Raw genomic sequence first — 27,912 nt, 5'->3', positions numbered from 1 at the left:
AAATTAAGTCCAAAGGAAATCAACTAGGAAATAAGAAGTACAAACTGACAGATTTTCATAGCATATTACATAGTCTCCTTACCCTATAATAACTAAACCCTAACGAGACTTCCTGATTGACACAATTGAGTTAAGTCTGTTGCTTTTTTCTTACCTTATATGTGAGAATCTATTCTACTGATATTTTAAGCCTTGGCAATTGACCTGGGTCTTGATGTTGGGTTATATTTTTTGGCTCACTATCCTGAATTTGCTATAAGTGGGAGAAGGCTACTGAACAGCTTAGACAGTTTCATAAAATCTACCACAGATAAACACAGCTTTGGTTTAAGCTAGGCATTCTACTGGTGGCACACATTCCCTGCCTATTCAGTTGATGACTGGAGTACATATATCAGCTATATAGAATCCTATTGGCTTTAACAGCAAAGGTCTAGTTGCTGCTCAAGTTACATACCAGCAGCAGATCTCTTGCTGCAGGTTTCTTGGGATCATGTTGAGCTTTGAGTGATTCCTTTCCAGGATCAAGAGGGTTGGTGAACCCCACAGTGTCTTGCAGAGATCTGCTCTGTAGAAGTATATATCATGTCTGTCTATATTTTATGGGTCAAATCTAGATTTATGCCCAATACCAGAATTACAAGTTCAAAGTACTGAAAGAAGCAATGCATAATCTTCTTGCTTAAAGGAAACAGGAAGAGTCAGAAACAATAACACAGTCAGCTTTAAGTAGTCATTTATTCTTTTCGATATCATTGAGAGCCTATGATGTTGGAGTTGGGAATAAATCTCTGTGAAAGACTTGTCTCCCAGGGACCTTCAAGATGGCGGAGGAGTAAGACATGGAGATCACCTTCCTCCCCACAAATACATCAAAAATTACATCTACATGTTGAACAACTCCTACAGAACACCTACTGAACGCTGGCAGAAGACCTCAGACTTCCCAAAAGGTAAGAAACTCCCCACATACCTGGCTAGGGCAAAAGAAAAAAGAAAGAACAGAGACAAAAGAATAGAAATGAGACCTACATCCCTGGGAAGGATCCATGAAGAATGAAAAGTTTCCACACACTAGGAAGTCCCTTCACTGATGGAGACGGGGGTGGGGGGGGGAGTTTCAGAGCCATGAAGGAGAGTGCAGAAACAGGGGTGCAGAAGGCAAAGCAGAGAGATTCCCACACAGGTGATTGGTGCCGAAGAGCACTCACCAGCCTGAGAGGCTTGTTTGCTCACCTGCCAGGGAGGATGGGGGCTGGGAGCTGAGGCTTGAGCTTTGGAGGTCAGACCCCAGGGGTAGAACTGGGGTTGGCTGCATGAACACAGGCTGAAGGGGGATAGTGCACCACAACTTGTCAGGAGGGAGGCTGGAAAAAGTCCAGACCTGCCTAAGAGGTAAGAGACCATTGTTTTGGGGTGTGTGAGGAGAGGGGATTCTTTCCCTGTCTGCCTACAGAAGGCAGAGCACCACCTAAATGAGCTCCATAAATGGACGTGAGCAGTGGCTACCAGCTCAGACCTCAGAGATGGGCATGAAACACTAACACTGTTAAACAGCCACCAAGATTCCTGTGTGCAAGCACAGGTTGCTATCCATACACCCCACCCCAGAAGGCTGTGCAGCCCGCCAGTGCCAGGATCCCGTGATCCAGGGATAACTTCCCAGGAGGACATTTCAGCACATATCAAGCTGTTGCAAAGTCATGCCAGGCTCTGCCATTGCAGGCTCGCCCTGCATTCAAGTTATAACAACGGTATCCCTCCCTCCCCCTGGCCTGAAGGAGCAAGAGCCTACTAATCAGCCACGGCTTTAACCTCCTGCAGTCTGACTGGGAAACAGATACCTCAGGGCAACCTACATGCAGATGTGGGGCCAAAATCAAAGCTGAAACCCAGGAGCTTTGTGAAAAAAAAGAAGTGAAAGGGAAATTTCTCTGTGCAGCCTCAGAAGTGGCAGATTAAATCCCCACAATAAACTTGATGTGCCCTGCATCTGTGGAACACCTGAACATACAATGAGTCATCACAAAATTGAGGCAGTGGACTTTGGGAACAACTGTAGACTTGCAGCTTGTTGTCTGTGACTGATTTCTTTCTGATTTTTATGTTTATCTTTGTTTAGTTTATAGTGCTTGTTATCAATGGTGGATTTGTTTATTGGATGGGTTGCTCTCTTCTTTTTTATTCTTTTTTTATTATTTTAATATTTATTTATTTTCTTTCTTTTTTTCTCCATTTTCTTCTGAGCTGTGTGGCTGACAGGGTCTTCTTGTTCTGCCCTGGTATCAGGCCTGAGACTCAGAGAAGGGAGAGCTGAGTTCAAGACATTGTACCAGCAGAGACTTCCCAGCCCCATGTAATATCAATCAGCGAGAACTCTCCCAGAGATCTCCATCTGAATGCTAAGACCCAGGTCCATCCAACGGCCAGCAAACTCCAGTGCTGGGTGCTGGATGCCAAAAAACTAGCAAGACAGGAACACAACCCCACCCATTAGCAGAGAGGCTGCCTAAGATCATAATAAAGTCACAGACACCCCAAAACACAACACCAGACGTGGCACTGCCCACCAGAATGACAAGATCCAGCCACAGCCACCAGAACAAAGGCATCAGTCCCCTCCACCAGGAAGCCTAAACAACCCATGGAGCCAACCTCACCTACTGGGGCCAGACACCAAAAACAATGGGAATTATGAACCTGCAGCCTGCAAAAAGGAGTTCCCAAACACAGTAAGTTAAACAAAATGAGAAGACAGATGCATATGCAGCAGATGAAAGAGCAAGGCAAAAACCCAGCAGACCAAACAAATAAAGAGGAAATAGGCAGTCTACCTGAAAAAGAATTCAGAGTAATGACAGTAAAGATGATCCAAAATCTTGGAAATAGAATGGAGAAAATACAAGAAAAATTTAACAAGGACCTAGAAGAACTAAAGAGCAAATAAACGATGGCGAAAAGCACAATAAATGAAATAAAAATTTCTCCTTAAGGAATCAATAGCAGAATAATGGATAAATGTCCTGCAGGATAAAACAGTGGAAATAACTGCCACAGAGCAGAATAAAGAAAAAAGAATGAAAAGAATTGAAGACAGTCTCAGAGACGTCTGGGACAACATTAAATGCAGGATACAAAATTAGTGCAAAAAAATCTTTTGTATTCCTATACACTAATGATGAAAAATCTGAAAGAGAAATTAAGAAAACACTCCAATTTACCATTGCAACAAAAAGAATAAAATACCTAGGAATAAACCTACTTAGGGAGACAAAAGACCTGTATGCAGAAAACTGTAAGACACTGATGAAATAGATTAAAGATGATACAATCAGAGGGAGAGATATACCAAGTTTTTGGATTGGAAGAATCAATATTGTGAAAATGACTCTACTACCCAAAGCAATCTACAGATTCAATGCAATCCCTATCAAACTACCACTGGCATTTTTCACAGAACTAGAACAAAAAATTGCACAATTTGTATGGAAACACAAAAGACCCCGAATAGCCAAAGTAATCTTGAAAAAGAAAAATTGAGCCAGAGGAATCAGGCTCCCTTGCTTCAGACTATACTACAAAGCTGCAGTAATCAAGACAATATGGTACTGGCACAAAAACAGAAATAAAGATCAGTGGTTCAGGATGGAAAACCCAGATATAAACCCATGCACATATGGTCACGTTATTTTGATGAAGGAGGCAAGAATATACAATGGAGAAAAGGCAACCTCTTCTATAAGTGGTGCTGGAAAAAATGAACAGCTACATGTAGAAGAATGAAATTATAGCACTTCCTAACACCATACACAAAAATAAACTCAAAATGGATTAAAGACCTAAATGTAAGGCCAGACACTATAAATCTCTTAGAGGAAATCATAGGAAGAACACTCCATTACATAAATCACAGCAAGATCCTTTTTGACCCACCTCCTAGAGAAATAGAAATTAAAACAAAAGTAAACAAATGGGACCTAATGAAACTTAAAAGCTTTTGCACAACAAAGGAAACCATAAACAAGATGAAAATACAGCCTGCAAATGGGAGAAAATACTTGCATATGAAGAAACTGACAAAGGATCAATCTCCAAAATTTGCAAACTGCTCATGTAGCTCAATATCAAAAAAAAAAAAAAAAAAGAAAAAGAAACAAACAACCCAATCCAAAAATGGACCAAAAATATAGGCTAAGAAATCCATAATTCAAGAAGAGTCATATACCACAATGTTCACTGCAGCACAATCTACAATAGCCAGGACATGGAATCAACCTAAGTGTCCATTGACAGATGAAAGGATAAAGAAGATGTGGCACATATATACAATGGAATATTACTTGGCCATTAAAAGAAATGAAATTGAGTTATTTGTAGTGAGGTGGATGGACCTAGAGTCTGTCATACAGAGTGAAGTAAGTCAGAAAGTGAAAAACAAATCAAATACCATACGCTAACACATATATATATGGAATCTAAAAAAATTAATAAATAAATTGTTCTGAAGAACCTTGGGGCAGGACAGAAATGAAGACGCAGACGTAGAGAATGGTCTTGAGGACACGTGGAGAGGTAAGGGTAAGCTTGGATGGAGTGAGAGAGTAACATTGACATATATGCACTACCAAATGTAAAATAGATAGGTAGTGGGAAGCAGCTGCATAGACCAGGGAGATCAGCTCTGTGCTTTTTGACCACTTAGAGGGGTGGGATAGGGAGGGTGATAGGGAGACGCAGGACAGAGGAAATATGGGGATATATGTATACATATAGCTGATTCACTATGTTATACAGCAGAAACTAGCACACCATTGTAAAGCAACTATACTCCAATAAAGATGTTAAAATAAAATAAGTCGATCAAACAAAAAAATTAAAAAAAATAAGAAGACTTGCCTCCTTTCATCAAAGGGCTCAACATTAGCATTATGATTATCCAAGAACCTACAGGAAAAAAAATATTTTAATGAGCCATTGGACATTCGCTAGCAATATGGTAGACCTGCAATTGTTGATTATTTCTCAAAAGTGTATCATTATTGAAAATTGAAGTTTGTGACCTTGATTGCTATTATGTAGAAATAAAGTGGAAAAAAAAAAAAAAAACCTGTGGGCTCTCTCCCAGTCAAGTGCCCCTCTTTTTTAATCATTGAGGCCTAGTAGTTCAACAAGTGATTGACAAGAATCTAAACCTCAGCAAGGTAGAGCTTTTTCAAAAATATATGTTTTTTTAAAAATATGGTAGTTAACCTTTGGTATCCTTAGGAATGAAGTTTACTCCAAGCTTAATAATCAACAGAAATATATATAGAATGTAAACAATTCCATTCATTGAGTTCGTCTGCCACAGAAGGTATTCTAATTTGTCTTCTGAAATTGAGTTAAATTTAATCAGTGGTATCAGTGACATACATAGACATCATCGGAGACTTATGAGATGGTTCAACCGTACTGGTTGATAACTTAATCCTACAAGGCTCAGTGCATTCAAATCAATCAACTGGAGTTACATGCACCCAGTAAACAAAAAAGCAGACAGGCTCTTGGACTATACTTTTAATCTATTGTATTAACTCTCTTAATGTAGATAGAGAAAATACTTTTCTCTATCAGGACAGCACCTGACTGTCCCTGCTTTCCATGCCAAGTCTGCCTACTGAAAACCTATCATTTGCTGCCCCAGGTTTAACCAATCTCAAACCTAATTAGAAAAACTCGGCCTGACTATATGTCATAAACTCTTACCCATTAGTGACAAGAAATGATAGTCTGGTATTTCCATTCCTAGGTTCTGGAGAGTCTGGGGTAAACTCCAATGGATGCCCAAGTTTTCATTTGACTGCACATTCTGCCTTCTCAGGAGCTTCTACCTGTGACTCTCGTACACATATTAGCTAGCAATCCACTACTGTCAGAGACTGAACCTGAAACCAAGATAGCATGTCCTGGATCTTGAAATAACCAGTGTTACCTCTTTACTTTCTTCTCTTTGAGGCTGGATGTTGACTTTGGTGTACTTCCCTGAAACAGGATTAAGAAGTTATTTTTGATACTGATAACTGCCCAGAAATTCTAGGGCCATCCATGCTTCCCACTTTCTCCAAGCACAGGTGCCCTTGACTTTTGACACAAGACCAGAATGACTCCTATTTTCTACCTCCCCCAATGGAACCCTAAGCCCTAATTAATTACTTGGGTTGGAAGGGGCCTCTGTCCAAATCAATTATCTTCTTCATTTTCCCCTTTTACCTTAATGACCATACATTACTCCATCTTTACAATCAGAGCTCCAAGAATATCTCAATCTAGGACTGTGCAGTCACTGAAACTCAACTTTCATGCAAACAGTTCAATAAGTGAGAGGACTGGAAGGAAGGTATCATAAATTATAATTTCTCAAAATACACCTAGAAGTGGAATTCTAAGTGATAAAGGAGGCATGCATTTAACTTTGGTAGATAATCACCAGTCTTTTGACGTGTTTGACACTCATACTAGCAATATGAATGATTTCCACTTGCTGCACATTCTTGCCAATCCTTGGTGTTGTCAGTCTTTTCATTTTAACCTTTGATGAATTTGAAATTTAAAATGGATTTCCCTGATGACCTTTGTCACATACTTATTGGATTATGTATGTATGTATGCATTTACTTTTATTTATTTGCTTATTTATTTATTTTGGTCAAATGATTGTTCGTGTCTTTTGCCTTCTTTATTTATATTTTTTTTCATTTTTTTAAACATCTTTATTACAGTATAAGTGCTTTACAATGTTGTGTTAGTTTTTGCTGTATAACAAAGTAAATCAGCTGAATATATATATATGTATATGCCCATATCCCATCCCTCTTGTGCCTTTTTAAAATTGGGTCAGCTTTTTCTTACTAATTTGAATATTTATACATATATTATGAATATAGACCTTTTATTGGATGTATGTATTGCGAGGATTTCCTACTAGCCTGTGGCTTGCGAATTTAACTTTTGCAATATGACTTAAGCTAAATAAAATGAGACAATACATCTTTCTGAATAATACAGCATAAACATTTAACAAAGATTAAATCTGACAAAGAAAAATATTTATTATTTCATACTTGTTATGATATGAGTCTAGACAGAGAAAGCTTCAGTTCTCATCATTCTTTGGCCTCACGCACCATCATGGTTTATAGGGAAAAAATCCTTTTGTGAATAAATTCCTGACAGTCAGGGCTGAAATCCATGGAAGCAAAAAGAAAGAACCAAAAGAGGAGTTTGAAAACCTTCCTTGTCCTGTGGATAAGTAATGAATTGAGGAAGCCTCTATAATGTGGAGAGAGACCCTGAGGGGCTCTACATGTGTGACCAGTGGGCAATTCGAAGGTTTGAAATGAGGCTCAGGTCACCCTTTTTAAGCTAAATAGACTAAGACATAGGTTCATCTAAATAAAGCAAAATGTCCCTCTGCAGATTTCTCACTTAAGGGAGTTATAGAGTGTAATAATAAAGTTTGGTAAAGAATTGTCCTTCATGGTCTTCTGGACTTTTGTGTAACTGATTAACTAATAATAGGACTTTTTTTTTAATTAACTGCACTTTCTGCAACCTCCTTCCTCCCACTCATTTGGAGATTAAGGATATAGTAATGGATGACACATAAAATAACATCAGAAATATTTTATATACATGCTTTGAGAGATAAGTCATTATGCAAGTATAAAAGATATACCCACCATACATAGTGACAAAAAGTCTAAAAATTATCTGCTTCCCAGGAGCTACACTTTGGGGACCACATGAACTTGTCTATTATGCTTATGGTGTTCTGTGATACAGAATTCCAATGCTCATCATATTCTCTAGTGTGGTATTCTTCATAGACCATCCTCAAGTTCTTCTTTAAAATAGAATACAAAGAAGAGGAGAGCAGATTCAAGGCAGGCATGACAAATGCCCTTTGAGCTTGTGATTTTAGGAAGGCAAATGCTCTGGCTGGAGACCAAAAAAGAACAGCAATATGAGCAGATAAAGAGGCTTTGTCAGAGCACATTAAGGGACACTATAGTCACTAAACTCTAATAAAGAAAACAAATAGAGCAGGAATGCTACAGGACTTGGACTTGCTTTCTACATCAGCCTATCAAGTGTGTTTCAAGTTGAAAAGATTCCAGCTGGGTCACAAAATCTTTCTTTCAATCAAGTGAGCCATCCATGCTGCTGACATAGGGTCCAGCACTTTTACATGCAAGCACGCTCACATGAAGTTCAAGTGGATAAGGAGGGAAAGGAAAGCAAACAACAAAACTTGTTTATCGGATTCAAGTTGAACCATCTGTTGTTAATCATTAGATCTTCAACTTCCAATTTTTATTTGAATATTATTGCTCAATTCTAGTGGGACACTGAGCTTCTGCTTTCCCCTGCATGTGGATTCTAAGTAAAATATAGCTTAGATTGAAAACCTGTTGGAGGAAGAAATCATATTTAATGATGTCTGGAAGATTCTCCTTTTGCCATGAAGGAAAATGCAAAGGCCCAGGTCAAGAAAGAGGTCAATTCTTGGCTTAACATGACATTCGGGTCATAGGTGCACTCAGTTTGCCCTGTTAAAATGAACATTGTAATTTCTGACTTCCCAGGAGCTGAGGATAGATAAGGATTAACTACTGTTTTCCATTCACTTTAGAAAAGAGACTCAACTTAGAAGTTTATGAAACTCACTTCGGGTTTCCTCTATGGTAATAAACAGGTTGCTGAGACAAATGTTTCTTTCCTGGAGGATTTTATGTCTCTGTAATTGTGGTTTGTGGGAATTTCTTTTTTTATTATTATTATTCTTTTTTTTTATTAGATTCTGCTTTATAACAAAGTGAATCAGTCATACATATACATATGTTCCCACATCCCTTCCATCATGAATCTCCCTCCCTCCCACCATCCTCATCCCACCCCTCCAGGCAGTCACAAAGCACCCAGCTGATCTCCCTGTGCTCTGCGGCTGCTTCCCACTAGCTATCTACCTTACGTTTGGTAGTGTATATATGTCCATGCCTCTCTTTCGCTTTGTCACAGCTTACCCTTCCCCCTCCCCATATCTTCAAGTCCATTCTCAAGTAGGTCTGTGTCTTTATTTCTGTCTTACCCCTATGTTCTTCATGACATTTTTTTTTTCTTAAATTCCATATATATGTGTCAGCATACAGTATTTGTCTTTCTCTTTCTGACTTACTTCACTCTGTATGACAGACTCTAGGACCATCCACCTCATTACAAATAGCTCAATTTCATTTCTTTTTATGGCTGAGTAATATTCCATTGTATATATGTGCCACATCTTCCTTACCCATTCATCCGATGATGGACACTTAGGTTGTTTCCATCTCCGGGCTATTGTAAATAGGGCTGCTATGAATATTTTGGTACATGACACTTTTTGAATTATGGTTTTCTCAGGGTATATGCCTAGTAGTGGGATTGCTGGGTCATATGGTAGTTCTATTTGTAGTTTTTTAAGGAACCTCCATAACGTTCTCCATAGTGGCTGTACTAATTCACATTCCCACCAGCAGTGCAAGAGGGTTCCCTTTTTTCCACACCCTCTCCAGCATTTATTTTTTTCTAGATTTTTTGATGATGGCCATTCTGACTGGTGTGAGATGTTATCTCATTGTAGTTTTGATTTGCATTTCTCTAATGAGTAAAGATGTTGAGCATCCTTTCATGTGTTTGTTGGCAGTCTGTATATCTTCTGTGGAGAAATGTCTATTTAGGTTTTCTGCCCATTTTTGGATTGGGTTGTTTGTTTTTTTGTTATTGAGCTGCATGAGCTGCTTATAAATTTTGGAGATTAATGCTTTGTCAGTTGCTTCATTTGCAAATATTTTCTCCCATTCTGAGGGTTGTCTTTTGGTCTTGTTTATGGTTTCCTTTGCTGTGCAAAAGCATTTAAGTTTCATTAGGTCCCATGTGTTTATTTTTGTATTTATTTCCATTTCTCTAGGAGGTGGGTCAAAAAGGATCTTGCTGTGATTTATGTCATAGAGTGTTCTGCCTATGTTTTCCTCTAAGAGTTTGATAGTGTCTGGCCTTACATTTAGGTCTTTAATCCATTTTGAGCTTATTTTTGTGTATGGTGTTAGGGAGTGATCTAATCTCATACTTTTACATGTCCCTGTCCAGTTTTCCCACCACCACTTATTGAAGAGACTGTCCTTTCTCCACTGTACATTCCTGCCTCCTTTATCAAAGATAAGGTGACCATATATCCGTGGGTTTATCTCTGGGCTTTCTATCCTGTTCCATTGATCTATCTTTCTGTTTTTGTGCCAGTACCATACTGTCTTGATTACTGTAGCTTTGTAGTATAGTCTGAAGTCAGGGATCCTGATTCGTCCAGCTCCATTTTTCGTTCTCAAGATTGCTTTGGCTATTCGGGGTCTTTTGTGTTTCCATACAAATTGTGAAATTTTTTGTCCTAGTTCTGTGAAAAATGCCAGTGGTAGTTTGATAGAGATTGCATTGAATCTGTAGATTGCTTTGGGTAGTAGAGTCATTTTCACAATATTGATTCTTCCAATCCAAGAACATGGTACATCTCTCCATCTATTTGGATCATCTTTAATTTCTTTCATCAGTGTCTTATAATTTTCTGCATACAGGTCTTTTGTCTCCTTAGGTAGGTTTATTCCTAGATATTTTATTCTTTTTGTTGCAATGGTAAATGGGAGTGTTTCCTTGATTTCACTTTCAGATTTTTCATCATTAGTATATAGGAATGCCAGAGATTTCTGTGCATTAATTTTGTATCCTGCAACTTTACCAAATTCATTGATTAGCTCTAGTAGATTTCTGGTAGCATCCTTAGGATTCTCTATGTATAGTATCATGTCATCTGCAAACAGTGACAGCTTTACTTCTTCTTTTCCAATTTGGATTCCTTTTATTTCCTTTTCTTCTCTGATTGCTGTGGCTAAAACTTCCAAAACTATGTGGAATAAGAGTGGTGAGAGTGGGCAACCTTGTCTTGTTCCTGATCTTAGTGGAAATGCTTTCAGTTTTTCACCATTGAGGACGATGCTGGCTGTGGGTTTGTCATATATGGCCTTTATAATGTTGAGGAAAGTTCCCTCTATGCCTACTTTCTGCAGGGTTTTATCATAAATGGGTGTTGAATTTTGTCGAAAGCTTTCTCTGCATCTATTGAGATGATCATATGGTTTTTCTCCTTCAATTTGTTAATATGGTGTATCACGTTGATTGATTTGCATATATTGAAGAATCCTTGCATTCCTGGAATAAACCCCACTTGATCATGCTGTATGATCGTTTTAATGTGCTGTTGGATTCTGTTTGCTAGTATTTTGTTGAGGATTTTTGCATCTATGTTCATCAGTGATATTGGCCTGTAGTTTTCTTTCTTTGTGACATCCTTGTCTGGTCTTGGTATCAAGGTGATGGTGGCCTCGTAGAATGAGTTTCGGAGTGTTCCTCCCTCTGCTATATTTTGGAAGAGTTTGAGAAGGATAGGTGTTAGCTCTTCTCTACATGCTTGATAGAATTCGCCTGTGAAGCCATCTGGTCCTGGGCTTTTGTTTGTTGGAAGATTTTTTATCACAGTTTCAATTTCAGTGCTTGTGATTGGTCTGTTCATATTTTCTATTTCGTCCTGATTCAGTCTTGGAAGGTTGTGCATTTCTAAGAATTTGTCCATTTCTTCCAGGTTGTCCATTTTATTGGCATAGAGTTGCTTGTAATAATCTCTCATGATCTTTTGTATTTCTGCAGTGTCAGTTGTTACTTCTCCTTTTTCATTTCTAATTCTATTGATTTGAGTCTTCTCCCTTTTTTTCTTGATGAGTCTGGCTAATGGTTTATCAATTTTGTTTATCTTCTCAAAGAAACAGCTTTTAGTTTTATTGATCTTTGCTATCCTTTCCTTCATTTCTTTTTCATTTATTTCTGATCTGATTTTTATGATTTCTTTCCTTCTGCTAACTTTGGGATGATTTTCTTCTTCTTTCTCTAATTGCTTTAGGTGCAAGGTTAGGTTGTTTATTCGAGATGTTTCCTGTTTCTTAAGGTGGGATTGTATTGCTATAAACTTCCCTCTTAGAACTGCTTTTGCTGCATCCCATAGGTTTTGGGTCATCGTGTCTCCATTGTCATTTGTTTCTAGGTATTTTTTAATTTCCTCTTTGATTTCTTCAGTGATCACTTCGTTATTAAGTAGTGTATTGTTTAGCCTCCATGTGTTTGTATTTTTTACAGCTCTTTTCCTGTAATTGATATCTAGTCTCATAGCATTGTGGTCAGAAAAGATACTTGATACAATTTCAATTTTCTTAAATTTACCAAGGCTTGATTTGTGACCCAAGATATGATCTATCCTGGAGAATGTTCCATGAGCACTTGAGAAAAATGTGTATTCCGTTGTTTTTGGATGGAATGTCCTATAAATATCAATTAAGTCCATCTTGTTTAATGTATCATTTAAAGCTTGTGTTTCCTTATTTATTTTCATTTTGGATGATCTGTCCATTGGTGAAACTGGGGTGATAAAGTCCCCTACTATGATTGTGTTACTGTCGATCTCTCCTTTTATGGCTGTTAGTATTTGCCTTATGTATTGAGGTGCTCCTACGTTTGGTGCATAAATATTTACAATTGTTATATCTTCTTCTTGGATCGATACCTTTATCATTATGTAGTGTCCTTCTTTGTCTCTTCTAGTAGTCTTTATTTTAAAGTCTATTTTGTCTGATATGAGAATTGCTACTCCAGCTTTCTTTGAATTTCCATTTGCATGGAATATCTTTTTCCATCCCCTTACTTTCAGTCTGTATGTGTCTCTAGGTCTGAAGTGGGTCTCTTGTAGACAGCATATATATGGGTCTTGTTTTTGTATCCATTCAGCCACTCTGTGTCTTTTGGTGGGAGCATTTAGTCCATTTACATTTAAGGTAATTATTGATATGTATGTTCCTATTCCCATTTTCTTAATTGTTCTGGGTTCGTTATTGTAGGTCTTTTCCTTCTGTTGTGTTTCTTGCCTAGAGAAGTTCCTGTAGCATTTGTTGTAAAGCTGGTTTGGTGGTGCTGAACTCTCTCAGCTTTTGCTTGTCTGTAAAGGTTTTAATTTCTCCATCAAATCTGAATGAGATCCTTGCTGGGTAGAGTAATCTTGGTTGCAGGTTTTTCTCCTTCATCACTTTAATTATGTCCTGCCACTCCCTTCTGGCTTGCAGAGTTTCTGCTGAGAGATCAGCTGTTATCCTGATGGGGATTCCCTTGTGTGTTATTTGTTGTTTTTGCCTTGCTGCTTTTAATATGATTTCTTTGTGTTTAATTTTTGACAGTTTGATTAATATGTGTCTTGGCATATTTCTCCTTGGATTTATTCTGTATGGGACTCTCTGTGCCTCCTGGACTTGATTAACTATTTCCTTTTCCATATCAGGGAAGTTTTCAACTATAATCTCTTCAAATATTTTTTCAGTCCCTTTCTTTTTCTCATCTTCTTCTGGAACGCCTATAATTCGAATGTTGGTGTGTTTAATGTTGTCCCAGAGGTCTCTGAGACTGTCCTCTGTTCTTTTCATTCATTTTTCTTTATTTTGCTCTGCAGCAGTTATTTCCACTATTTTATCTTCCACCTCACTTATCCGTTCTTCTGCCTCAGTTATTCTGCTATTGATCCCATCTAGAGTATTTTTTATTTCATATATTGTGTTTTTAATCGATGCTTGATTCATCTTTAGTTCTTCTAGGTCCTTGTTAACTGTTTCTTGCATTTTGTCTATTCTATTTCCAAGATTTTGGATCTTGGAAATAGAATCTTGGATCATCTTTACCGTCATTATTCTGAATTCTTTTTCAGGGAGACTGCCTATTACCTCTTCATTTGTTAGGTCTGGTGGGTTTTTATCTTGCTCCTTCTCCTGCTGTGTGTTTTTCTGTCTTCTCATTTTGCTTATGTTTATGTGTTTGGGGTCTCCTGTTTGCAGGCTGCAGGTTCATAGTTCCCGTTGTTTTTGGTGTCTGTCTCCAGTGGCTAAGGTTTGTTTAGTGGGCTGTGTAGGCTTCCTGGTGGAGGGGACTAGTGCCTGTGTTCTGGTGGATGAGGCTGGATCTTGTCTTTCTGGTGGGCAGGTCCACGTCTGGTGGTGTGTTTTGGGGTGTCTGCGGACTTTTTATGATTTTAGGCCACCTCTCTGCTAATGGGTGGCGTTGTGTTCCTGTCTTGCTAGTTGTTTGGCATAGGGTGTCCAGCACTGTAGCTTGCTGGTCATTGAGTGAAGCTGGGTGCTGGTGTTGAGATGGAGATCTCTGGAAGATTTTCGCCGTTTGATATTACGTGGAGCTGGGAGGTCTCTTGTGGACCAGTGTCCTGAAGTTGGCTCTCCCACCTCAGAGGCACAGCACTGACTCCTGGCTCCTCAATTTGGGATGATTTGTTGTCTATTCATGTATTCCACAGATGCAGAGTACATCAAGTTGATTGTAGAGCTTTAATCCGCTGCTTCTGAGGCTGCTGGGAGAGGTTTCCCTTTCTCTTCTTTGTTCTCACAGCTCCTGGGTCTCAGCTTTGGATTTGGCCCCGCCTGTGTGTGTAGGTCGCCGGAGGGCGTCTGTTCTTCGCTCAGACAGGACAGGGTTAAAGGAGCAGCCTCTTCGGGGACTCTGGCTCACTCAGGCCGGGCGGGATGCAGGGGCACGGAGTGCGTGGCGAGCCTGCAGTGGCAGAGGTCGGCGTGACGTTGCACCAGCCCGAGGCGTGGCGTGCGTTCTCCCAGGGAAGCCACCCCTGGATCCCGGGACCCCGGCAATGGCAGGCTGAACAGTCTCCCGGAAGGGTGGTGTGGACAGTGACTTGCGCTCGCACAGAGGCTTCTTGGTGGTGGCAGCAGCAGCCCCAGCAACCCACGCCCGTCTCTGGGCTCCGCGCTTTCAGCCGCGACTCGCGCCCGTCTGTGGAGCCCCTTTAAGCAGCGCTCTTAATCCCCTCTCCTCACGCACCAGGAAACCAAGAGGGAAGAAAAAGTCTCTTGGCTCTTCAGCAGCTCCAGAGTTTTCCCGGACTCCCTCCCGGCTAGCTGTGGCACATTAGCCCCCTTCAGGCTGAGTTCTCGCCGCCAGCCCCAGTCCTCTCCCTGCGCTCTGACCGAAGCCCGAGCCTCAGCTTCCAGTGCCGCCCGCCCCGGCGGGCGAGCAGACAAGCCTCTCGGGCTGGTGAGTGCCGCTCGGCACCGCTCCTCTGTGAGGGAATCTCTCCGCTTTGCCCTACCCAGGTATGTGGGGAGTTTCTTGCCTTTTGGGAGGTCTGGGTTCTTCTGCCAGCGTTCAGTATGTGTTCTGTAGGAGTTGTTCCATGTGTAGCTGTATTTCTGGTGTATCCATGGGGAGGAAGGTGATTTCCGCGTCTTACTCTTCCGCCATCTTACCCGGAAGTCTGTGGGAATTTCTTAAATAACAGTTTTCCATAGATTCTATTCATCATTTGGAATTGATTGTATTCATTGTAGGTAATTATAATTGTTTTTGTTATGGTCATTATGTATATACAGGGGAAAGGTGAAACTACGTGATCCAAGATCTTGAAAATAATGAGGAATAGAAGCATCTGTGTAGGTGTATGTATGATATTGTGTGCATATCTGCCTTAAATTCCTCCAAGTGATGCATCTTTCTCTCTCTCCATAAATATATGTATGAATATATGTATATATATGCATATGTATACTCATATGTACAAACATCTATATATATATTTAATGTGAAAATAATGCTCTAAAATTTTCATGTTATATATTTGCTCCCTTCTTATATATTCCTTCACAGAAGAGGTGTGTTTGCATTCATATCTATATGGATAGGACTTTGTCCATATATATATATATATATATATATATATATATATATATATATATATAAAATAAGTATATATATACACACACACTCAACATGAGTTAAATTCAGAATGCTCAAGAGACCTACTGGTTACTAGTCTGGGTATTTTAAGAATGTTAGCATATTTTCAACAGTAAAAGTATCCTGACCCATTTTGGAACTAAGTCCCTTAATCAATTCAGCCAAACTGGATATAATAAAGACTGCATAAATATTCAATAAAGAATTTGGAGATGAAATGTTATAGTAGATAACCTCTAACTTTCAACACTAAATTCTAAGATTCCATCATTTTTGTTCTTCCATAATTCAAGTATTTATACCTCTATTTCAGGGATATATGTGAAGTTTGCAATGCCATCAGATAACTTCTTCAGTCTCCTCAACCTTTTATGCTCTTTCTCCTTCTTACTCTAACTGAACTACATTGTGTCTGATCCATTCATTTTTCTTTGTTCCTGTAGTTAAATCTATATTTTATGTCAAAATACTTCTTAGAGTAAAAGGTAAAGAATAAGACATTATTTGTTTAGTTGGACATATCCATGTCATCTCTTGTTATGCAGTAACATTTCTAACAGAATACAATCATGAGAATGACCTAAGGAATTCTGAAGAAAGTTCACAAATATCACAGAGCTGTCCTGTCACAAAAGAACCGAATACAAAAAAAAAAAAATGAAATCAATGAATACTTTGTCCATATCTTACTAAATATGAAAATTAACAAAAGCTTTTCTTGTATATTCTGGTTTATGTGTTAAGGACATCCTGGTATGGTATATTATTTAGTTTGTTTGTTGAAAACTAAATTAAGGTCGATTAAGCAAAAAGCAGAGTTCACTATAGTTGAACAGAATGTGCCACGGCACACAAGAACAGACATAGATTTGGTTCTGAGATTTCATCATGACCCTCTGGCTCTCTCTCATATCCACTCTGCTCTAATTAGTCTTCCTCACCTTTCTCCCTCTATTAGGTCTGGATTGTATCTCAGTTCACCAAATAGAAAAAGGCTGGTAAAAGCTCTACAGTTTTATCTTCTCTGTTTAAAATAGAGTCACATGAAGATGAGTCTCACAGGCCAATTTCAAATTCTCTTAGAAGAGAGTGATTACATTAGCTGTAGACAGATATTCATTCCTGAGCCAATCAATCATATCCATGGGAATCATGTCATATGTTATAAAGAGAGCCACAAAGAGTCCTTCTGCCATAACTACATGGATTGGGGTTGATAAATGAGGTCCAAAGAAAAGAAAGCCTGTGAAAACAAATATTCTCTTGTGAACTTAACTTACACAAGGTTAACAAAATACAGACCCTTCCCTACTGCATTAGCTGTTTACCTACTTAACCCCTCCTGTGTTCTAGCAAAATAAGACAATAATTGGGAACGTCATGAAGACAGAGTGTGAGGAGTGAATTAAAACCTCCAGACTCTGCCTAGGAATGAGGCTAACTCTTACACCTACCTATAACTAGAAACTGCAGCTAACTGCATTCTAGAACAGTGATTCTGAACTTGAGTCCCAGGACAGGCAGCAGCATCTTGCAACATCTACAATGTAAGTTCTCAGATCCTAACCTCAAGTAACTGAATGAGAACTTCTGGGTCTTGGCCCAGCAACCTGTGCTTTAATAAGACCTCAGGAGATTCTAATGTAGGCCAAACTTTGTTCACCAGTCTTCTAGACTCTAGAGTCTAGAATGCTGTTTGGTGTTGAAATGCAAGTCAACTAAAGAAATTTTAATATTATCAAGAAAATAACAGGATTAAGTGGACGTCTTGAACTTGTTGAAAGAGGGTAACTTTTGTCACAGTACATTTGCAAATGTATTACTCTTTACTGATGTAAGAAAATTTTTCAAATAATACTGAATTTCATCATTTATTTCTGAAAAATTTGCCTCTAGTGCACACCAGGAGCTCAGAGTGGTTGAAGCTACATAGATGAACTGTTGAGCCCTAGCCTCAAATAACTTTTAGCTTGGTGTTGTGAGACAGAATACTGGAGAAAGGAGGTAACAAACATATAGAATAATGATTAAATTACAGTATAATGCCATCAATAATAGAAATGTGTATATAAGATTGCGGGGAACAGTTCAAAGAGGCTTCCCAGACATGTTGGCATTTGTGCAGCAGAGAACAGTGAGTAGAGGTCAAACTGTTTCAGGGGGAGGGCTTCATTTCAGGAAGCAGGAACAGGGTGAGTAGCAGAATACAATTTTTAAATGGCATTTGAGAGCTAGGGTAATGTTTCTAGAGAGGAAGTTGCTAACATTCATGGGCTCAAATTACAAAGGCCTTGCCCATCTTTCTTAGAAGATTCTGCTAAACACACTTTTTACTTTTCAACAGGATGCCCTGATGTCCACACTCTTATCCTGGTTATACTTCTTAACACTCAAAACTACCCTTATCAGAGATTAGTTGTGCAGCTGTAGGTGTAAGGGCTGGTCTCGGCCCTGCGGGTGCTTAGGGTCTTTATAACTGAATGAACCTGAAGAGTGAATGGGTGCTTCTACTTAGCATCAGCTCAGTACCGTCTGTTCCCTTGGATTAATCTTGATTTAAGAGACAATAAGCAAGGGCTTAACTCTACTTTCCATATTTCTGGAAACTCTTTCTATAGGGGTCCCCTACAGGCAGTATTGTGGATGGAGTCTGAAAGTGGAGGTAAACTCAAGGCAACCTTAACCTTGTCTTTATAGAGAGAGAGGAGTGAGGAACAGATAGACATAGGGATAAAAATCTGAACCGTCACCATGGGCTAATAGAATGTGTGTGTGTGTGTGTGTGTGTGTGTGTGTTTTACTTCAGGTAGCTAGCTTTCCAATTTTACCTTTGGCATAATACCAAATCACAACCTTGAGGGAAAGCAACAGAATATTTCACAAATTAGATTCCCTCAAACTACCAAAGCAGACAAAGAAGAAATGACATGAAAATGATACATAGTATCAGTAAGAATTGATGGGAAAAAATGAATGGAGAAAAGAGAAAACATTGTTCTCTTCCTCTCTCTCTCTCTCTCTCTCTCTCTCACACACACACACACACACACACGCACACACACACCTCATACATACTTGAAAGTATATAGTTAAAAATAAAGGCAGGACTTCCCTGGTGGCACAGTGGTTAAGAATCCGCCTGTCAGTGCAGGGGATACTGATTAGAGCCCTAGTCCGGGAAGATCCCACATGCTACGGAGCAACTAAGCCCATGCACCACAACTTCTGAGCCTGCGCTCTAGAGCCCACAATCCTCAACTACTTAGCCCATGTGCCACAACTACTGAAGCCCATGCACCTAGATCTCGTGCTCTTCAACAAGAGAAGCCCCCACTCCCTGCAACTAGAGAAAGCCCACACATAGCAATGAAGACCCAATGCAGCCAAAAATAAATAAATAAATAAATAAAATTTTAAAAATAAATAAATACATGCAAGTTAACCTAGAGAGAAAAATGAACTTGCTACATAAAAGTAATTTACTCAACTTGTGTTTCTCTATTAAAATATACATTAATAGCAATTTCAATCAATTGATTTATTGCTTTGCATACACAATCATCTGATCACCCATATACATTAATTTTAATTGTGAATTTCACAGTCCTCCCTTTTTTAAGATACTGTGGGCACCCATGGTATCAGTGTGTATGTACTCACAGTGCATTTCTCCACTCTTATCCACTTCCACCTAAAGATTGAAAGAAAGAAGGGGAAAGTGGGATCTGTAAGAGGGCCTGGAAGAATAGAAATTATCCTGCCCTTTCCCTGACCTTGGAGAGAAAATCTGGACTTATAGCAAATTTAGGGTTACTCCCCCCTCCCTCATTTTGCCCCCGCATCCACCCCAGAAGGGCAATTCAGTTTTCTTACTTTCTGAGATTTAACAACGCCTGGTGAGGTTCAAAATGTTTATGCTCCAAGCGAGATAACCTTTTTCATTGTTTGCCAATCTATGTCAGATTTAATCTAGGTCTGTAAACACCAGTACATTTTCCATTCTGATGCACTTTCCTTAAATTTACCCTACTGAGGAGGCAATTTTTTTTTTTATGTCGTTGTTTTCTCTCTTTCCTTTTTTTTCTTTTTGGTAATCTAAGAGTAAAAAAAAAAAAAATCCCTGAACCAATTGGTCAATTGATTAACAAATTAACTGCTAAATAATGGATTGGGCCTTGTTGACACCTGATAGGGTGCCCAGAATAAAATGTGTTTCTACAATTCTTCTTTGAACACATGCCTAACAAAGCAACACTTGCTTTTCCTAACTAGTTTACACAAATGCTTAGAAACCAAACAGAAAAAACATGGGCTGATAATATTTTATCATTCATACAAGCTGAACAGAAATGGGCATTACATTGAGAAATGAACAAAACTCGTTTTCTTTCGAATTAAATTTTAATGTAGCAGAACTTTACATGATCCTTTGAACATAAATAATTGCAGGAAGACAAAAAAATATTTTCCACTGCTAATTATACCATTTTTACTGCTAATTTACACCATTTTCCATGGTGTAAAAGTACACAAGAAATAACGTTACTAAGTAGACAAAAAAATAGAGTGAAAGGGATTGGAGAAGGGAGGGGAGGATGACAGATTCATATAATGAAGTTTATGTTATGTAAGAATTATCCTCCACCATGTTTCAAGTCTTGGTTATTTACTTAAAGGCTTTTAGTCTGGAATAATGATGATATGAATAATCATCAGAATCCAAGGCTGCAGCTTAGCAACCCAGTCAGAAAGGATGTAATACGGAAAAAAAAGAAGGAGCTGACTATTAAAAGGAGGACATTTAGGACTGTTCTTTACTGATAATATTCACACAAGTTCTGCAAAGAACATCACAGAGAAGAATAGCACTCCCTGGCCCAACCCACGTTCTCCATTCATTTGGGGTTGTTCAGACTGATGGTTTTGAAGGATGCCTATGATTTAGGTTGGAAGAAATTTTCAAATCACCAGTTGGACGGTTTCCTCAGACTCTGGATTTTCAAGCAGTGTTCACACAATATAAAAATCAGTTGACTATTGGAGAATTAGGTTGTGAAGCAGTTGCTTGGCTTGAATAATCAGAAATAACCTTAAAAAATATTCCCGTCTTTATTAAGTTTGACCCATTTTTATTCAATAAGGATTATTGATAGTCTATGCACAGCTTGGTGCTCTGTTTGTGTCTTTGGGACTGTTGGGAGGAGTTTGGGTGTCGTCCAAGAGAATAAGGCTTACATAACCCATAGAAGCTCAAATAATATATTGGGAGATAAGATAAATAGATATAAAATAATGAGAAAAAATATGAACCAGAATATGATAGGCATTTGATTTTGGTATTGATTTTATCTTGATGTTGTTATAGGGTAGAAAGTGAACAAGTTTTGGAATGAACTGACTTAGAATTAAATATTAGTTCTTAAAAACCATTCTTCCATTGAGAACACTAGATTGCCTTAACAACATTTTTTTAGTGCACTCAAAATTACAGGGGTGCTAATAAGAAATTGCAGAATTAACAGTCAGAATCTAGGTGAGGGCTGAATCTGGCGTTTAGAGTCCCTCTTCCATTAAAGGCATCTATCAGGTCCCGAAGGAATGACTAAAATGTTTGGAGGTGGAGCTAAACTTTTGACAGCCCCTCAGGACAGCAAAAAACAGTGTGCACGCATGTGTGTGTGTGTGTGTGTGTGTGTGTTAGAGACAAAACTAACAGAGCAATAAATAAATACCTTGAGAATCTGATCAAAACAAAAAGAGAGAAGACACCAATAATCAATATCAGGAATAAGAGAACATCAATACAGATTCCAGAAACATTAAAATAATCATATGAAAATATTCCAAGTACATTTATGCCAATACATTTTTAAATTTAGATAAAATGGAAAAAATCATTGAAAAACACAACTCATCCAAGTGGACACAAGAAGTATTTTAAGAAACCTCAAAACCCAGATGGTTTCATGACTTAATTCTACCAAACACTTAATGAAGAAATAATGTCTGAATTCTTAATGGGAGTCAAAAAACACTACCCTAGAGGAAAAAAAATGATAAATTTGATCAAATAATGTTATTAGAAGATTTATAAAAACAAGCCACTGCACGGAAGATGACAGTTGAAGAATATCTTGATTTTAGAATATATTTAAAAATCCAGAATATATTCTACAAATCAATAAGAACAATATTAACCATCAAAAAAAAAAAAAAAGGTTAGCTAAGGATTTAAATTGGTATTTCAGAAATGATAATGTAGAAGGTAGGAAAAAATAGTGTTCAACGTCACTACTGTCAGGGAAGGTTGAAAGTTAAAATCAAAATGAGATATTGCTATGCTCTTATGTAATACCTAAAATTGAAAATAATAACAATAAAATATTAGCAAGGGTATGTTGCATTAGGATCTCTCCTACAGTGCTAGCGGGAGTGTAAATTAGTGCAAAACTTTTGTCAAACTGTTTGGCGTCATCTAGTAAAGTTGGAAATACATATTCCCTTTATCTTGCCAGCTCAACTGCTAAGCATACACCCAGCAGAAATCACTGCATATTTGCATCAAAACACATGTACCAAAAATGTTTGGAGCAGCATTTTCACTGTAGTTGAAAACAGTAAAAAAATCCAAACATCCTTTAATGGTAGAATGGAATAATACCTTGTGATAAAGTCACACAGTGGAGTAACAGGAAGCACAGAAAATAAATTAACTACAATTATGTCTAAGAACATGGATGAACCTCACAAACATAATGTTAAGGGAAAGACGCCAGACACAAAATAGTTCATGTTGTAAGATATGATCCATGTAAATGTCAAAGCATATAGCTCTTAACTGTAGTGTTTACTGATCTATGCTTACATGATAAAATGATAAAGAAAAATAAAGTAACTTTGTAACATTTGTCTAATGACAACCTTGGAAGAGGTAAAGTGCAGTAATTGAAAGGGATATGAGGGCTTTTAGGGTATGAGTACTGTTCTATTTCTTGACTTGATCTTTGTAGTGGTTACATAGGTGTTTACACTGTGATACATGTATCAAGTTGTGATAAAATTATCCATGTTTTGTAATGACTTTTTGTATGCATTATAATTCACACATACACACACAACATTTAAAGCAAATATTTTTCAAAAAGCTCTATATGGTGGATGACTCTATAAGCCTTGGATTCTTCCTATATAATAGGGTGATAATAAGGTCTAACATTAAAGGCTTCTAGGACATGTAAATGAGATAACTACCTGACACAGACCAAACACTCAAATGCTTATAAAAGTAGGTCTTCATAAAAGTGAAGAATTCTTCATATTTGTGAAAATCAAAGGGGAGAAGAAGTGAGTTAGGTTACATGATAAAAGGTAGATAAGACCTAGTTTTTTTCCATTCAATTTTAAAATCTGGTTAATTCATTCAAGCACTTGCTTGGATGAACATCTATCAAGAGTGTGTGAGTGAGAATTCCTGTGCTGGGTAGAAATATATACAAAAGATTATCAAAATATTTCACAAGAAAACTAATGCTCGCATGGAACATTAACAGTTATCTGCATGTCAGTTCTAATACAACTGCCTAAAAGGACAAAGCTTTGGTGAAAATTCTTTATTATTTAGCAATTGGATCATCAAAAAAAAAAAAGGCAAAATGTTGGAGTTATCCAATTACGCTTGTCTTCATTCTTTATCTCACATCCCACATCCAATCTATCAGAAAATCCTTTGACATTACCTTTAAAATATATAGAGGATTCAACCATTCTCCCTACCTCCGCCCTTCCCCAATACCAATATTTTATTTTAATCCTTTCTGTAATTGCTTTCTGCATGTTTTCTTTTTGCTCCTACAGTCCAATCTTTACACATTAGGCAGAGTGACCCTTCAAAAATAAAACTCAGAACCGTGTCCATTCTCCTCTTAAAACTGTCTATAAGGACAATACCAAGGTCCTTCCAGAAGCCTAGAAGGACCTGGGTGATCCCTCCCACAGCCTTTCAGCCCCCCATCTTTCTTTACCACAGGCTGGGCCTTTTTGCTCTTCCTTGAAGAGCCTAACCCACTCTTCCCTTGGGTCCTTCTCATTTACTGCTTTCCCTCCTGGATATTTTCCCCCCAATATATGTATCACATATTCCCTCACTTTCTTAGGTCTCTGGTCAAATTTTCCTTTATCTGAGATGGTTATCCTGACAACCCTGTCTAATGTACCTGAGTCACCTTTGTCTCACCCTCTCTCCCTTGTCCCAACACGTTCTAACCACCAGGCACTTTCTGCATTTATTTGCTCAACTGTTTATTTTCTGCTTCTAAGACATCAGGGATTTTTTTTCTCTTTTGTCCTCTACATGATTGTGTCAATGCCTAAAATAATAACCAGAATGTTCTGTGTGTCCCCCAAAATGTGTTGAATGGATGAATACGGAGTGGACTTCAAGTTCTGCACAAGAGCCCTATTAACGATTCATTTGAAAACCTATCTTACTCTCAATTCAAACTCTCCTACATTATTACATCAGATGGATTATTCCAGATTTATTTAATTTAGCTCAAGTCACCCCATGTCTACTCTCTACACTCAGACACAGACACAGACAGACACACAGGAACAACCTGCCTTTACCTGACCATGATGAAGATTTCTACTCAAAAGCAATAAACACCTAGGTAAGGTCTCAAAATGTTAATAGCTGTTCAAGCAGATATTGCTGTCTTAAGGAGTGACCACTTAATGAATCACCACTATCAAAGAGGTCATGAGTCCAGTCCCAGATGTGCTATGTTATTTCAAACTCATCTGCAAAAGAGCACATTAATATTAACTGGCAGATTGCACACTTTTATATTTATTTAAAACTGACTTGGGGAAACTACACGACAGGGAGGTGTTATAAAAGTTTCTACAGTCTGGCCTCTTGCAAATCAAGACATTTTGGGGTCATTACTTACATGGTATTAGAGAACCTGATTTTCAAATTTTCTCTCTCCAATATTTATTTTTATAATAAAACAATATTGCTGTTAAACTTCAGTTGATAAGCAGCTACCAGGCCTAATTCAAAATCATTTCAGTAAATGGAAGGGATGTTTCTAGGAAACAATCGTTCCAGTCACTAAATCTTTGGTGTTTCTTAAACTTTGCCTTGTCTAGAATTAGAAGATATTGTATTTCTTGATTGGAGTGGTTCTTACGGAGACATCTTAGCATGCCTATTCAATAAAAATTATGAAAAACTGTGTTGACAGCTTCACAACTTAGAACATGAAGAGTCCTCTGACTCCATATTCTGATTCTCATCCATGAAGCTCCCGTCACTTTTGCCAAAAATGACTTGTTCCTTTCCTTTCCCAAACAGATGTGCTTCCAAATGCATTGTAGCACCAGGATCAGAAGAGTTCCTCTTCGAATGAGTCTGCCTATCTATTTCTTCTTGACTTCTTGCCTTCTAGCTTTCCTATCTTCCTTTTCTCTCTCTTCCTTTCTCCCCATTTTAATACATCTTTTCTCCCCTTCATTCATTGTCCTTACACCTTTCTCTTTTTTCCTTTTCTCTCCTATGTTTTCCACTAAGGCAATAAAGAAATATATAGTAAAATGTACACTTGAAATAGTAATACACTATATTACCAATAAAAAAAAATCAGCCTCCAGGAAAGAGAAAAGACAAGATATGAAACCAAACTTATCTATATAATGGTCATGACCAAGGTCAAATTTGACTTTGAGATATCTTAGAACTAAGGTATATATATATATATATATATATATATATATATTAATTGCTCATCATCTTAACACCAATGAAACACATTTAAATATATCAGTATATGTTTTTCAAGTATATATTACTTAACTATGTATAGTAGACAGTATAATAGCTAAAGCTATACATAATGTTTTGTAACCTAGCCTTGAATTTTAAAGAATTTTCACTGTGGCTTTATGGAGTGAAGTGACAGATAATGTCAATGGCAACAAATTTTTGAAGAATTGAGTCATGTTAATCATCTTTTCTTTATGGAACAATAAAAGACCCAGAATTGCTAGAGCAATCCTGAGGGGAAAAACAGAACAAAACAAAACAGGAGGCATAACTCCCTCAGACTTCAGATAATACTACAAAGCTATAGTAATCAAACAGTGTGGTATTTGTACAAAAACAGGTATACAGATCAATGGAACAGAATAGAGAGCCCAGAAAGAAACCCACACACCTATAGTCAATTAATCTTTGACAAAGGAGACAAGAATATAAAATGGGGAAAAGATAGTCTCTTCAGCAAGTGGTGTTGGGAAAGTTAGACAGCTGTGTGTAAATCAATGAAGTTAGAACACACAATCACATTATGCACAAAAGTAAATTCAAAATAGCTTAAAGACTTAAACATAAGACATGACACCATAAAACTCCTAGAAGAGATCATAGGCAAAACATTCTCTGACAAAACATGTACAAATATTTTCTTAGGTCAGTCTCCCAAGGCAATAGAAATAAAAACAAAAATAAACAAATGGGACCTAATCAAACTTACAAGCTTTTGCACAGCAAAGGAAACCAAAACCAAAACCAAAAACAAAAAGACAGCCTATGCAATGGGAGAAAATATTTGCAAATGATGCAACAGACAAGGGCTTAATCTCCAAAATATGCACACAGCTCATACAACTCAACAACAACAACAAAAAAACCCAATTGAAAAATAGGTAGAAGACCTTAATAGACATTTCTCCGAAGAAGACATATGAATGGCCAGTAGACACATGAAAAGATGCTCAACATCACTAATTATTAGCAAAATGCAAATCTTAACTACAATGAGGTAACAACTCACACTAGTCAGAATGGCCATCGTTAAAAATTCTACAAATAACAAATGCTGGAGAGGATGTGTAGTAAAGGGAATACTCCTACACTGTTGGTGGGAATGTAAGTTGGTACAGCCACTATGGAAAATAGTATGAAGGTTCCTCAGAAAACTAATAATAGAATTACCATATGACCCAGCAATCTAACTCCTGGGCATATATCTGGACAAAACTGTAATTCAAAAAGATACTTGCATCCCTATGTTCAAAGCAGCACTGTTCACAATAGCTAAAACATGGAAACAAGCTAAATGTCCATTGACAGATGAATGGATAAAGAAGATGTGGTACATATATACAATAGAATACTACTCAACCATAAAAAAGAATGAAATAATGTCATTTCCAGCAACATGGGTGCAACAAGAGATTATCATACTAAGTGAAGTAAGTCAGAAAGAGAAGACAAATACCATATAAAATAACTTATATATGGAATCTAAAATATGGCCCAAATGAACCTATCTACAAAACAGAAGCAGACTGCTAGACATAGAGAACAGAGTTGTGGTTGCCAAGGGGGATGAGCAGAAGGAAAGGGATGAACTGGGAGTTTGGGGTTTGTGGATGCAAACTACTACTTTTAGAATGGATAAACAACAAGGTCCTAATGTATAACACAGGGAACTATATTCAATATCTTGTGATAAACCAAGAAAAAAGAATATATAAAAAAAGAGTGTATATATGTGTAAAACAAAAAACAGAAAACAAAAAAAAAAAAACCACAGCAGATTCTTTTCATTAAAAAAATAATCTTTCCTTTAGGTCTTGGATTCTCATCTGGGGAGCTCAAAAGAATTGCATGGGAAGATCTTTATAAACAGATTTCAGGCTCCAATTTAGACCTTACTGAATCACAACCTTCAGGAAGGTCATGTGTAAGCAATTTCAAATATCTTTCTGGAGGCTTTTGAAGATCCCCTCTCCAATAGGGTAGTTATAAAAAGACATATTTCTCTCCAGCTGCCTTAGAGTTTGAACATATAAAAGACCCATCACATTTATGTTAAGGTTTGTGATATTCTATTTATTTATCAAAGACCTTGGTCTCCAACAATATTGTGGGCACCCGTTCAAAAAAAAAAAAAAAAAACAACTTGGCATGCATAACTCCATTATATGCATACA

This window comes from Hyperoodon ampullatus (assembly GCF_949752795.1).
Source record: "Hyperoodon ampullatus genome assembly, chromosome: 13".
NCBI classification, from domain to species: domain Eukaryota; kingdom Metazoa; phylum Chordata; class Mammalia; order Artiodactyla; family Ziphiidae; genus Hyperoodon; species Hyperoodon ampullatus.
The sequence above is the reverse complement of the archived record's forward strand: the minus strand, read 5'-3'. Positions refer to the sequence as shown.